The sequence below is a fragment of the Littorina saxatilis genome, linkage group LG8, assembly GCF_037325665.1.
Source record: "Littorina saxatilis isolate snail1 linkage group LG8, US_GU_Lsax_2.0, whole genome shotgun sequence".
In the NCBI taxonomy this organism is placed as follows: Eukaryota; Metazoa; Mollusca; class Gastropoda; order Littorinimorpha; family Littorinidae; genus Littorina; species Littorina saxatilis.
In genome coordinates, this window is record NC_090252.1 from 55,543,186 (window position 1) to 55,557,223 (window position 14,038).

At 39.1% G+C, this 14,038-nt stretch overlaps 1 protein-coding gene and 2 long non-coding RNA genes across 3 annotated transcripts in view; all 3 read left to right on the forward strand.

Moving 5' to 3' along the window:
- Window positions 1-14,038, forward strand: part of LOC138974746 (polyketide synthase ThaQ-like) — a 201,450-nt gene that overhangs the window by 145,325 nt on the left and 42,087 nt on the right. The window lies entirely within an intron of this gene.
- On the forward strand, window positions 504-4,301 carry LOC138973870 (uncharacterized). The gene is made up of 3 exons (XR_011458204.1): window positions 504-799; window positions 1,911-2,085; window positions 2,521-4,301. It is a non-coding gene; the product is annotated as an uncharacterized lncRNA (long non-coding RNA).
- On the forward strand, window positions 6,154-7,905 carry LOC138973871 (uncharacterized). Its single transcript, XR_011458205.1, has 3 exons — window positions 6,154-6,316; window positions 6,775-6,872; window positions 7,540-7,905. It is a non-coding gene; the product is annotated as an uncharacterized lncRNA (long non-coding RNA).

Here is a 14,038-nt window from a genome sequence, read left to right on the forward strand (position 1 = left end):
TTGTATCATGTTATTTTGAAATATAGGGGGCTTTTTACAGTGATTCGTGAAGGCCGCTTCACTGGTCCATATTAGGCGCCCAGGCTCCTAATATGGACCCTTTGTGATTTTGTCTGTATTTAATTTTTGCTGAATGTGTATCAAAGCTATTTTACTCTAATTAGGCCTAACGGTTCACCTAAGAAAGAAGGACTACCGAACACAAAATGAAACTTCTTTGCACAAAAACAAGCTAGTTATCAGCAATAAACAAAAAGTGGTCCATATTAGGGGCCCTTCCCCTACGTCAATCCGGAGAGAAGCTATCGTACTAGGCCCTAGGTGACATTTCGTCAAGTTCCACTCCCAGTGTGCCGACTATATGCCCCCCCCCCCCCCCCCCCCCGCCAAACTGTAACCCCTGGTGGCAGGGAAAGCGGTTCGACTTAAAGGAAAAGTCCAAGGTTTAGGGTCACTTCTGATATGTTGACCCTCTTAATTCATTAACCACAAATGCGTGTGTAAAAATGAACACAGAAATCCAAAAAGTATACTTTGACTCGTTTTTGGTTGTTCTGAATCGTTCCATAGCGCGCGCAGTCTTGGCTCATGACCTTGTGCACATACGTGTGCTACGTCACGAGCCTTGAACAACAAACATGGCCGGCTCAAGCAGTGAGGAAGACAAGTGGAATACGGACCGGTTTTCAGTCAGCCTGAGGTTTTAGCGTGCCCGTTTGAGCCTCTTCGTCGTCAAAATGCTGGCGAGGCCACAAGGAACTGCTTGAAACAGAGCCAGCATAAGCAGCAATACGAAATGGTATGTGATTCTCTTTGTTGTGATGTTGACACACTAGTCCGTAGTCGCTACCTCTTGCATGCTAGATCGAAGTCAGGTGTGTTTTTCACAGATCAGTTGATGTGCTTCCACAGATCTGTAAGCATGTAAAGATTATGGATTTATGCTATTATTTCAGGCATCTGGTGTTGTTTATTTTCCTATCTTTAATCAAGGATTTCGTCCTTGAACTGCCCAGTTTAGAATAAATGCTTCCACAGTGATGTTCACACGCGACTATCCTTATTTTCTCTTGGAATTCTGAGTAACACAACGAAACATGTAGACAGCAAGTTAACATTGCACAAAGCCTGTTTCTTGCGGACAAAGCTGCAATTATCCTGGTATTTTTATTTGCGACTGTAAGACACTACATGACATCGACACCACTAAACAGTAAAACTTTTTTTTAAATGGCGGTGGGCTGCTTTCATGTGCTAATACTAATAGTGATCCTGACATTTTTCTTGCGAAACGGTCAAAGGGAAGTAATAAATGAATTTAGTTTTTTAAACGAGCACACGTGATTTCCGATCTCAAACTAGATCTGAAATCATAAGATTTTCTGAGCAGTGGAGAAACGCTGATGGCGTGATATCGCAAGCCGTTTTGGAAGCAAATAAGCACTGTCAGACATATTATGCTGAAACACGATTACAGCAGTTTAAACTTTTTGATCATTGATTTTTAGGAGTACGCAATATCGGACAGTCACACAACAAAAAGACAATGCGTTAGTGCATAGATCGGTATTCTCAAACGTCACGAACAGACAGTACGTTGCTACTATATATTTTACTGTATTAACAAAACCCCACAGTCCCATTAAAAATGTGTGGTGTGTGCCGAAAAGCAACCATATGAGATTCAGTCAGTGGGACCCTGAATCTACCTAGGGTTAAATCGGGTTATTGACTCTCATTGCATGAATTTTTAAACTGAATATATGTAGGCCTACTACTGTTCGTGTTGTTTTTGTGATCCACTGCAATTTCTGTGTATACCTTAGAATCTCAAGGTAATTTTTGAACGGGGCATACAGATGATACATTTTGCCATGATCACAGAGTGATACGTGTATTTTGCTTATCAGGTGTCAGTGCAGAAACTCCAAGAGGGAACGAAATTCAAATATCTGGAAAACCTGGATGAGGAGATAGACAGCCTAACAGCACATCCTCCTATGTTTGCTCGGACATCTACTATCTTCAAACTGCATACTATGCGTACACACAGGGATATGGACGACTCAACATTGATCAAAATGGGTAAGTAACACAACACAAACAGATGATTTCCATTATGATAGATTTATTTATCTGCAAGTAAAATTGACAACAGAGTGTACAATTTGTTTTCAAATACGAAAATATCACATTGGGTTTAAAAAAAAAACCACACCATCATATATCATTAAAACTATTCTTTATTTCTAAACACATACATATCAGCATAGTTTATTCATGTAAACATCCTCATTTCGGTTCCCAATCTATCTGAAATCAAGGTAAGATATATGCCAGAAAAAATAGCGATCACACAGTGCTTCAGCATGAATTTGAAAACCTGCTCTACGTCCCATAGACACAGTGTGTCTTATGATTCTATCCACCCTCTCCAAACAAACACGTACACGTTTTCTCTGGTACGAATGTCTTAACAGCTCAAACTAAGCTGCTGTTTTATTCTGTCTTGCTTTGCAGGAAATACAGGCACGTCGCTTACCCATAACACGCAGCTGGTGCGCTAGCGTGTGGTGGGGTTTCTCGGCAGAAGCATCAGCGTACCATTACCAACCTGTGCAGTCAAAACAATCAGAAATACTCTCACAAACGGATGAAGAGTGGGGTTCAAACTCCCTGAGCTACAGAAGGCTGAAATATACTTTTACAAATCGTGTGACTGTGTTGAACTAGTATTTTTGGTTGAACAGATTCCTGCATGGTTTGAAGATGATACTGGGTTGTCACGTGGTCCGGTACATGGTTCACATGCTGCAACATTTTGTTCCAGACTGTTTCCACTGTTGGTGTACTCCAGCATCAGGTAGTCAGTCCATGAGCCGGTCAGCATAGCCTGTGTCCAGTATTGTCCGTTTGCCTGTTGCCTGAAACATGGTTTTTTGGAAGTAACTAACGATCTCTGCACACATTTTAACATGTGAATAAGAACAGAAAAAGTTTGTCAAAAGTATACATAGTTTAATTTGCATTTACTTAAAGGCCAGACTTTTTTCTCGTTCATTATTTCTTCATAAAGATTCTGGAAATTAACAAACTGTTTCCCCCTATCAAGGCCTCCTAACGGTTTTTTTAAATGCAGGTCGGTTTGTTGTCATCTGTGCATTATATACTATACCTCTTGCCACCCGTGCGGTCATTGCCACCAGGTATCTCAACAATCAAACCGTCTATAGATACAGGCTTAAAGGCACGTCCTTTTTCAAAACAGGATTGCTCACTACACAGATCTGCGAAGACTTTTACATAGAAAAAAAATCTCTTGACTTGAACATATACCAGGAATCAACATCCTGACTGGTTTTTGGAGCTGGATTTTTTAGGGAATGTTTTACACGTGTGGCGTTTAAGAAACTAATTCATAAAATTCTACATTCGCAAAGAGAGTACCCATACAGAGTGTTCAGTTCTGGTATTTTTCAAAACGGAAGGATGGCCATATCCCATGTAAAAGCCTGGTAAGATTTGAGATTTTGAACCCAATCGTTTACACGGGAAGGGCTGTCGAAGGGCTGTCCATTTAAGAGGACGCATCCATGCCTGGATGAGAAATACACTGATAACACAGAAAAAGCACGAGTTTAACCTGCATATTCACAAAACTGGTTCAGAGGCCCGATAAAGGGAACACATGTTAGTTATTTTAAGAGAACATCACGAAGACCTAATTATTAAATTAAAGCCTTTCTGCACGAATGTACTTTTAAAACGCCACATGTGCAATTCATTCCACACACAAAATCCAGCTCCAAGAAGCAGTGAGGCTGTTGATTATTAGTGTGTGTTCAAGTCGACAGATGATTTTTCCTGTGTAAACTGAGCCTTGGCAGATCTGATATAGTGAGCAAAGACCTGCATTTTTTTTTAAACGTGTTCAGAGGCCTTGAAATGGTTAAACATTTTGTTTATTTCAAGTAGTCTTTATGAAGAAAAAATTAACAATAAGGAAGGCAAATGGGTTGAAATGCAAATTGGATTCCTCATGACGAACTTATTATGTTCTTCTTCACGAGTTACATTATGCGTACGTAGATCCCAAGATATTTTCGAAAAAATTCATAGATAAGCCAATCTGCAAACACAATATTTATGAAGGCAATAAATTTGACTCAAGAACAAAGCTTATGTGTTTGAGGTGATGTGCATGGGTATGAATGTTGAATGAGTCCGTCAAAGATACCCTCCATGTCGCCTTACAGTGGAACCTACCATTAAAATTATACCACCTTAAATTACCTTGCTATTTCAAATGTACTGCTTTAACTTCTTGAACATGCAACTCTTGCTGTCTACCATAAAGACCATCAGGTCAACAACATACTCGTGAATGTTTTGTTTTGGTCTATAATTAAACATTTCAAAAAATACCCTTTTTATATTTAGTCAAGTTTTGACTAAATATTTTAACATCGAGGGGGAATCGAAACGAGGGTCGTGGTGTATGTGCGTGTGTGTGTGTGTGTGTGTGTGTGTGTGTCTGTGTGTGTGTGTAGAGCGATTCAGACTAAACTACTGGACCGATCTTTATGAAATTTGTGACCCTCCACCACGGAATGAGTCGCATGTCACCTTTGCAGGATTTTCATATTTTTACATTTTCATAAAGAGTTTTTTATGCTCTATCCAGTGGTGAAACCCGTTTTAGAAAAGAGCGAAAACTGTTTGAGTTATAAGCCTGTGACTAAGGTGACCCTCACGCTGTTACCATACACTCTTCGGACTTATATCAAGCCTAGCGCAGAACCGCGCGAGGTGACATGCGACTCATTTCGTGGTGGAGGGTCACATTTGACATGAGAGTTCCTGGGTATGAAATCCCCATACGTTTTTTTCATTTTTTTGATAAATGTCTTTGATGACGTCATATCCGGCTTTTCGTGAAAGTTGAGGCGGCACTGTCACGCCCTCATTTTTCAACCAAATTGGTTGAAATTTTGCTCAAGTAATCTTCGACGAAGCCCGGACTTCGGTATTGCATTTCAGCTTGGTGGCTTAAAAATTAATTAATGACTTTGGTCATTAAAAATCTGAAAATTGTAAAAAAAAAATAAAAATTTATAAAACGATCCAAATTTACGTTTATCTTATTCTCCATCATTTGCTGATTCCAAAAACATATAAATATGTTATATTCGGATTAAAAACAAGCTCTGAAAATTAAATATATAAAAAATATTATCAAAATTAAATTGTCGAAATCAATTTAAAAACACTTTCATCTTATTCCTTGTCGGTTCCTGATTCCAAAAACATATAGATATGATATGTTTGGATTAAAAACACGCTCAGAAAGTTAAAACAAAGAGAGGTACAGAAAAGCGTGCTATCCTTCTTAGCGCAACTACTACCCCGCTCTTCTTGTCAATTTCACTGCCTTTGCCATGAGCGGTGGACTGACGATGCTACGAGTATACGGTCTTGCTGAAAAATGGCATTGCGTTCAGTTTCATTCTGTGAGTTCGACAGCTACTTGACTAAATATTGTATTTTCGCCTTACGCGACTTGTTCCTTGTTTATATTTTTTATTCGGAAGCATACTACATTTGAAACTACTTCGACAGATATAGTTTTGCAGGTTGACGGGAGGTGAGTTACGAAAGAAATTCAATCCATATGTCGCTCAGCACAGAAAGCATAAACGATTAACATGAGTAGAAATGAACTTGTACTTGAGACTGTGCCAAAAGGTCAGGTGTCATGTCTACTGTCCCGAATGACACACGATTGCTGACATTTCACCATTGCCAACAGAATAAACAAATAAGAAATAGGTAGAAAATGAATGTGAAAACTGACTTTAATTGTTGATCAGTATTTTCTATACCACTAACAAATAATCTACTTGCACATAGCTGTTTGGCAAATGTATGTTCTGCCGTGTATTGGCAGAAGGCAGTAAGTCCAAATTTGGTAAAAATGAGATTTTCATATCATAATGCAGAGGGGAAAAAGGCGCATCTTGTGTCAAAATTTCTAAGATGTGCGATCAATATTTATGGACTTTTTGAAGAAGTAAGTCCACTAAAAAAAAATTAATCAAAGGATAAAAATCGGCAAATGGAAGCAAGTCCAGAGACTTTTGGTTTTCAGGTTTGCACTGGACTTACTGTCCATTAGCCAATCGCGTTCACCCTTTTGTAATCCTGACTGCGGTTAACCAATCAGAACTAAGCTTATTGTATCATTATTTCCCTGGCCTTTGTCGGGGAAAATGGCGATGAGAGCTGCTGCCGACGTGTTCAACTATCCGAAGCAACAGTAAGTTGGTTTGTTTGTTTCATTTTTGTTGTTGGCAGTTTTGCGTTCCGGTCTGAAATGACTCTCTCTCTCTAGGTGTATGGGAATTTACAACGACAACACTGATTTTCTGACTGATTTGGGTATTCTAATGTGCACTTGCATTACGGAGCTAGCAAGTAAAATGCCATAGTTCAAATGCCCATTTATTATAGTTTTGTTGTTGTACGCTACTTCTACCGTGACTTCTTGACTATTCACTTCTGCTCCGTATTTTCATCATGATATTTATGGATGCATTGAGCATGTTTCTAATACAAAGAGATAGTTGTTTTGATCTAGAATGAGTGACTTGTGGTCTTGAGCGCTGACAGCGTGTTAGATCTGGAACAGTATGACATTATACTGGAGGATTGTTCTCCGGTCTCTTTGTGCTTCCAACCATCGGAATAAGTATTATGTCCTATTGTATTTGACAGAAATGTGAGTCGAAGTGGGACAGGCAGCGACGACAGCTGCAGCACACTGAGGGATACTCGCCACCACTGACCCTTTATGTTCAAGGGCCCAAAACAAGGTATGTTTCACTGACACAGCCAAAAATAGCGTGCAACATTTTTTCATTCCTTTCTTTTCTCGGGCTGAAGAGGTATATTTTAAAACGAGCAACATCTTTACATCATTTTCGTTGCAGTAGTATTGCCCCCCGCGGGTTAGGGGGAAGAATTTACCCGATGCTCCCCAGCATGTCGTAAGAGGCGACTAACGGATTCTGTTTCTCCTTTTACCCTTGTTAAGTGTTTCTTGTATAGAATATAGTCAATTTTTGTAAAGATTTTTAGTCAAGCAGTATGTAAGAAATGTTAAGTCCTTTGTACTGGAAACTTGCATTCTCCCAGTAAGGTAATATATTGTACTACGTTGCAAGCCCCTGGAGCAAATTTTGATTAGTGCTTTTGTGAACAAGAAACAATTGACAAGTGGCTCTATCCCATCTCCCCCATTTCCCCGTCGCGATATAACCTTGAATGGTTGAAAACGACGTTAAACACCAAATAAAGAAAGAAAGTTGCAGTAGTATTAGTATCAGCAGCAGCAGCAGTAATCGTTTGTCATTATAGTAGCCCGGGGGGGGGGGGGGGGGAGGTGATGTGCGCGGGAGAGGAAAAGGATGGTGTGAAGGAGGGTGGGGAGGAGATTTGTCAATAAAATGTCTCACTTTTGCTGCCTTTTTCATTTGACAGATGTGTAAGCGTTGCTGGCAGGTTGCAACTGCGAGAAACAACCACCTCGGCTTGCAGGAGAAGAGGCCACAATGGAACTTGCCCAAATGAAAATGCCAGCAACATACGACGGTTATGGGCCAAAGAAGAGGAAGAGGAGTAATACTGACAACTTTCAGTTTGACAATAACAGATGCTGAGCGCAGAGATGCAGAACGTGGGGACGAGGAGGGGGAGGGGGTGGGGGGGGATTGTATGTTGTTTGTTAGTTATCAAAACAGGCTCATGGAAAAAAATCTGCATCCAGTTAATCGCTGTAGTTGATAATTGTCATCAGCCGGATGGCAGAATGTCAGTTAATAGTTTTAGAAGGGATGTAGACTGTAACTGGGGTAGATGGGGTGATAAATAAATATACTACATCATAGTTTGCAGGTTTGTGGTTTTGCTAGTTGAACACTCAACTACAATGTTTGTGGACAGTGTGTGAATTACTATGTAATTCTACTAGCAAATGTAGCAAATGGTGTACAACTACAAATGTTTATATAGTTTATCACACAGTTTTCAAGACTAATTAAACAAATTTTGTTCAAAAGTGGAACACTTCAGCTGAAAGTCAACACTGCACGATAATATTGTTAACTCTGGTATAATGGCGGTTTGTCAAACCATTTCTTTTTGTCTTGCTGTTGCTTTAATTTTGTGTCCTTTGGAAATCAAGACTGCACGATTATCTATTGTTAATTCTGGTATAATGGCGGCTTGTCAAACCAGTTCTTTTTGTCATGCTGTTGCTTTAATTTCATGTACTTTGGAAATCAAGATTGCACGATGACCTATTCTTAATTCTGGTATAATGGCGGCTTGACACACTAGTTATTTTTGTCATGCTGTTGCTTTAATTTTGTGTCCTTTGTAAATCGTTAGTCAAACTCAATAAATAAAACGTCTTATTGTCAGATCCTGGATTCTAATTCTTATTAGCAAACGAAAGCGAGAAAGACAGTGAGAAGGAAAGAAAAGTGTGTGTGTGTGTGTGTGTGTGTGTGTGTGTGTGTGTGTGTGTGTGTGTGTGTGTGTGTGTGTGTGTTACAGACAAGCAGCAGGATAAAAAGCGTGTGTGTGTGTAAACGTTTTCTTAGATTTTTATTTTAATGTTAAAAGACTTGCGTTCAAGTCAATATTTGTCTTGTGAATATCAAAAGAGAGTATCAAGACTTGTATTAAAAATAATGGTCTTTTTAAACGATATCAATGACACAAGAACGGATTAACAATAAAGTTAATCATGAGTGAGCGACCACAGATCGATAAGCAAAACGAGGAACCAAGACAAAGACTAACTTGAGCATGTGTTGAAATTTCAGAAAACGGGAACATTTGTCTCAGTTAATCACAAAAGAAAATACAAGATTGTTCACCAAGGAAGTTGTTTGTGCATTCAGAAATTCACGAAATCATTGGACGTAAAGTCACATTTGAAAAAAAGTTCCAAAAGCAGTGTTGCGTGTATTTTCTTTTACTTTCAATTTTCGGAGATAATAAATTAGCAGAAAGCAGTAAGTCCACTTGCTGCTCTATGCCCTTTTCTCAGCCAGATATATCGCCCAGGATATAATATGGCAGAAAGCAGTAAGTCCAATGCTGCTTTTTGCCATTTTTAAAAAATAAGATTTAAGTCGGGATATAATTTGGCAGAAAGCAGTATGTCCTCTTACTGCCTTTTACCATTATTTTTGAGTGAATGAGTTTGGGGAATTAATTCGGCAAAAGGCAGTAAGTCCACAAAAATCATTATTTCTAAGTGATGAATCAAAAGAGGGTTTTAATATTCATAGCAGAAACGCACAATAATGTCCTTCATGTTATCAGCAAACAAAAACATCATTTTAGGCTTTTCATTCCAAAACAGTGATGCAAACACAAAAAGTCGATTTTTTCGAAACTATGTTTCATGGACTTGCTTCCTTCTGCCTTTACACGGCAGAGTTGCATGGGACACACTGACATGAAAGTGGAAGATGTTTTTCCCTCTAGAGAAACTACATATCAAGTTACACTTTTTGTGCTCTTCCATTCCAGTTGGCAATCAATTGTTAACGCATGTTATTAGAAAAAATAGAACGAAAACAGATTAGATAGAATGAAAAATGTACTGGTGATGTCATTTGGGACATACTGACATGAAAACGTCACCTTTTGGCACAGTCTCACTTGTTTTCATAATGTATTATTTGGATGGTATCTGTCAAAGACACTTTCTCGTTTTTTGCAAAGCTAGAATAAGGCACTAATTTTCAAAACAAAACAAAAATCTTACGATGAATGGCTCGTTGGTTTTCTCCTGTGGTGATTCTGGACAGTAGGAACAGGACTGGTCAACAGTTGCGTTGTGATCACGGAGAACCGGGAAATCTGGAATGGTCACGGTGTCAGTGTCTAGTGGCCTGTTCTGACCAGTGGCCGTGAGTGATGATGAAAGGTCTGGAAGTAAAAGAAGAGAGATAATGAGTGTGAGTATAGATCAATTCGAAAGTATGCTTCTGATCTATACAGTGCACTGAACATTTAGACACCCTCTGGAAGTCGTCTGGATGTGTATCCATGTTGTAGCAATTAGACTGGTTTTGCGTCTCTCAGTCAATACAGAAAGATTAGTTCCCTGCACAATTCGTAATCTTCTTGTCTCTAGCATGCAGGTGTCTGTTTACCTTACCGGTTGCACATCCACCAAAAGTTTAGATCTGGTAAAAATAGCATTAAACCATGATTCCAGCAAACGCTGCCAATTTCATGAATTGATATCAGGGGATAGTTTGCTACTGAATAGAATAGATAACGTGACACACGCATTGTCTTACGTGTCCACAACCCTGACTACCTTTTACTCTTACTCTTAGCTCAGCTCAGACCGTTCTGTAACTCTGTAGATCTAGCCTGTGGCGCATCTGTACTCCAGCGAATATCAGCTGGACCCAGACACACTGTTGTGCACCAATTCGTATTCGCTGCGCAGCAAAACAATGATTACGTGTATGCATGAAAATAAAAGCATGTACTCTGACCTTCAACGCATTCCTTCTTGTGAGATAATCCGCTGTTCGTATGTCGCCTCGGAGTTTCGATGGCTCGTCGACTGTACCAGCCTCGCGTAATACTGCCCTCTCCGGACTTTTATGAAGGGAAGACACTGCACTGCCAGTGGTCAAAACATTTGTTTCAGGGATGAAACGCCAACTTTTGTGATGCAGAAAAATGGCGAAATCTGTGTCCAGAAAGTGCCCGACACTTTGAAATCTGCACGCTTGTGCTGCACACATCTCTTCCATTTCCACAAGAGACTCAGAGTTTTATGAGGGAAAGTGTGCTATGAAATGCCTGGGGACATTGACGAGTTGTTGCAGTTTGCGGCTGCTCTCCACCGAGGCATTCTTTTCGAGCATACAGTGTTGACTTTTCTGTGTGAAAATCAAGCTGGTACTAGTGGTAGAATCAACACAATAACTTGTGACGTCACAGTGCACCGACGTCACAGTGCACCGAAAACCACGTGACCACTACTTGACCCCAGGCGACTTGTCTTGGTTAGCCCCGCAACACTAAATCTTCAACTACAACAACAACAATTTTTTTTCAATTTTTTAAATATTTTTCCAGAGATGTTTGTAACATTTGGCATTCGATTTTCAAGTTTTTGGGGATATTTAAAAACCTTGGACTTTTCCTTTAAGGTGACTGCAGGGCAAGTTCGATTTTGCAAGCTAAAAATAAATTTTCTACTACCTTCTCAGTCTAGATCTGCAACTAATGAAACAGCACTATTCAAATCCCCATAAAGTGAGCTGGTGTTTTTCTAGATCTAAGCATCGACCGAATTCAATAGAAATGTTCCTTGCATGGCATAATTATTTACCTAAATCTGTTATTAAGTTTGTTGAAAATCAAAGTATTCGTTTTTTGTTTGTTCGCGTGTCTGGTTTTTGTTTGGTCGATTAGTTTACACGATGTGTGGCTTTTTATTTTGTAAGGGTGGTTTAGCATGTATAAAATGAGACCTAGACCACATACGCAATGAAAGTAGAGTTCCCCGTTCAATACCAAGATTGCTGGTATTAAATATTCACACAACTTTTGGATAAATGTGTGGGGCTATGGTGTTGCAGTGGTAGATTGTTTGCACAGGTATGTAGGTAGGTACGTGTACATCCGTGTGCTTTTGTGCAGGCATTTGTGAAGCAGGAACATGCAACATTTTTGACAAACATCAAGGTTGTGTGTGTGTGTGTTTGTGTAAGCTTACATCCAGCACAAAAAGCTTCAGCTCTACTTCACCAGTCAAAGACAAACGCATTGTTTTATTCAGCTTTCGACGCATATATTCACTCGATCAGAATCGAACCCTCTTCAGGAATATTTTATTTCAGAAAAAAATAACATATTGATTCTACACAACAAATGGTATTGCTATATGCTATGAACGATGAAGACTAGCAACCGAGACAGATGAGGCATCAAGTTTCTTAGCCTTTTAGCCTCTTATGTTGCATACATGTCATTTTTACATTTAGTCAAGTTTTGACTAAATGTTTTAACGTAGAGGGGGGAATCGAGACGAGGGTCGTGGTGTATGTGCGTGTGTGTGTGTGTCTGTGTGTGTGTGTGTGTGTGTGTGTGTGTGTGTGTGTGTGTGTGTGTGTGTGTGTGTGTGTGTGCGCGCGTGTGCGTCTGTGTGTGTGTGTGTAGAGCGATTTAGACTAAACTACTGGACTGATCTTTATGAAATTTGACATGAGAGTTCCTGGGAATGATATCCCCGGACGTTTTTTTCTTTTTTTGATAAAAGTCTTCGATGACGTCATATCCGGCTTTTTGTAAAAGTTGAGGAGGCACTGTACGTCACACCCTCATTTTTAATCACATTGATTGACATTTTGGCCAAGCAATCTTCGACGAAGGCCGGACTTCGGTATTGCAATTCAGTTTGGTGGCTTAAAAATTAATTAATGACTTTGGTCATTAAAAATCTGAAAATTGTAAAAAAAATGTTTTTTTTATAAAACGATCCATGTTTACGTTCATCTTATTTTTCATCATTTTCTGATTCCAAAAAAATATAAATATGTTATATTTGGATTAAAAACAAGCTCTGAAAATTAAAAATATAAAAATTATGATTACAATTAAATTTCCGAAATCGTTTCAAAAACGATTTCATCTTATTTCTTGTCGGTTTCTGATTCCAAAAACATATAGATATGATATGTTTGGATTAAAAACACGCTCAGAAAGTTAAAACGAAGAGAGGTACAGTAAAGCGTGCTATGAAGCACAGCGCAACCGCTGCCACGCCAAACAATCAATCAATCAATCAATGAGTCTTATATCGCGCATATTCCGTGGGTACAGTTCTAGGCGCTCTGCAGGCTCGTCACTTTCACTGCCTTTTGCACTAGCGGCGGACTACGTTCAGTTTCATTCTGTGAGTTCCACAGCTTGACTAAATGTAGTAATTTCGCCTTGCGCGACTTGTTTGTTTATCTCCTGATAACTGACCAGAAAGGTACAAACATCGATTCTGCAACAACCTCGTAAACTTCTTGATCGCTAATACACCAGAACTTGATACAGTATGCAACACTCACAGGCTTGATTACCTGTTGCATTGAAACGACAGAAGGAACTAAAAGACCATATGTAACTGAGAGGAACCGATGTATTCAAGTTCAGAACGAAGCAGTTTCTGCCTCAGAGCCTGTATCTCATGCTATGGAGCCACTTGAAGAGAAATGTCTGGTGTAGTTTGACCCAACAGACAGAGAAGTCAAGGGGGGAATCTATCGACAGCAGTTGTATTGCTGGTTTGCATTTGATCGTACAAACCATTCTTATTAACTTGTATAAATAGTTTATCGCTTCAGTAAACACTCATCTATTTTGAAGATTACGTAATTTTCACCAAAATAAAAAAATAAAAATCGCAATTCAATTTTTCACGCAAATTTTACTAATCCGCAAACAATTTTGCATGAACAAGTGTTATGTTAGGGAGAGAGTACGAGTGCGTAGTTAGACATATTTTGAGTGGAGTAGCAATAATGCTTTAGCCTTGTACACATTATGTTATTGAACTGCTTAGCAGAAATTTCTAGATCAATTATACGGCAGTGAAAGACTGGTCTCTAGTACGGTCTATGCATACAAAATATAAAAAATAACAAACAATTAAACCAACACAAAAAAGGTTTGTGTTGCACGTAGGATTTAAGTATTTAATTGAATAGAAAAGGCAACATCGGAATAAAAACAAATCTCGTGGTTCTCTTCTCAAGGAGTATGCACAGAATATGAAAGAAGATGGTGGAGTAGGCTGCTTTCTATTCTACTGCTCTAAATTAGCAAGAGGCAAGCTTTACAATGCTATTCACACCAGGATGCAAAGCATTCAGTGCTAAAGCTCTCAAATCACAATCGTTACAAGACAAAACACACTTCTTGGGGCTACAAGAAATGTTAATAT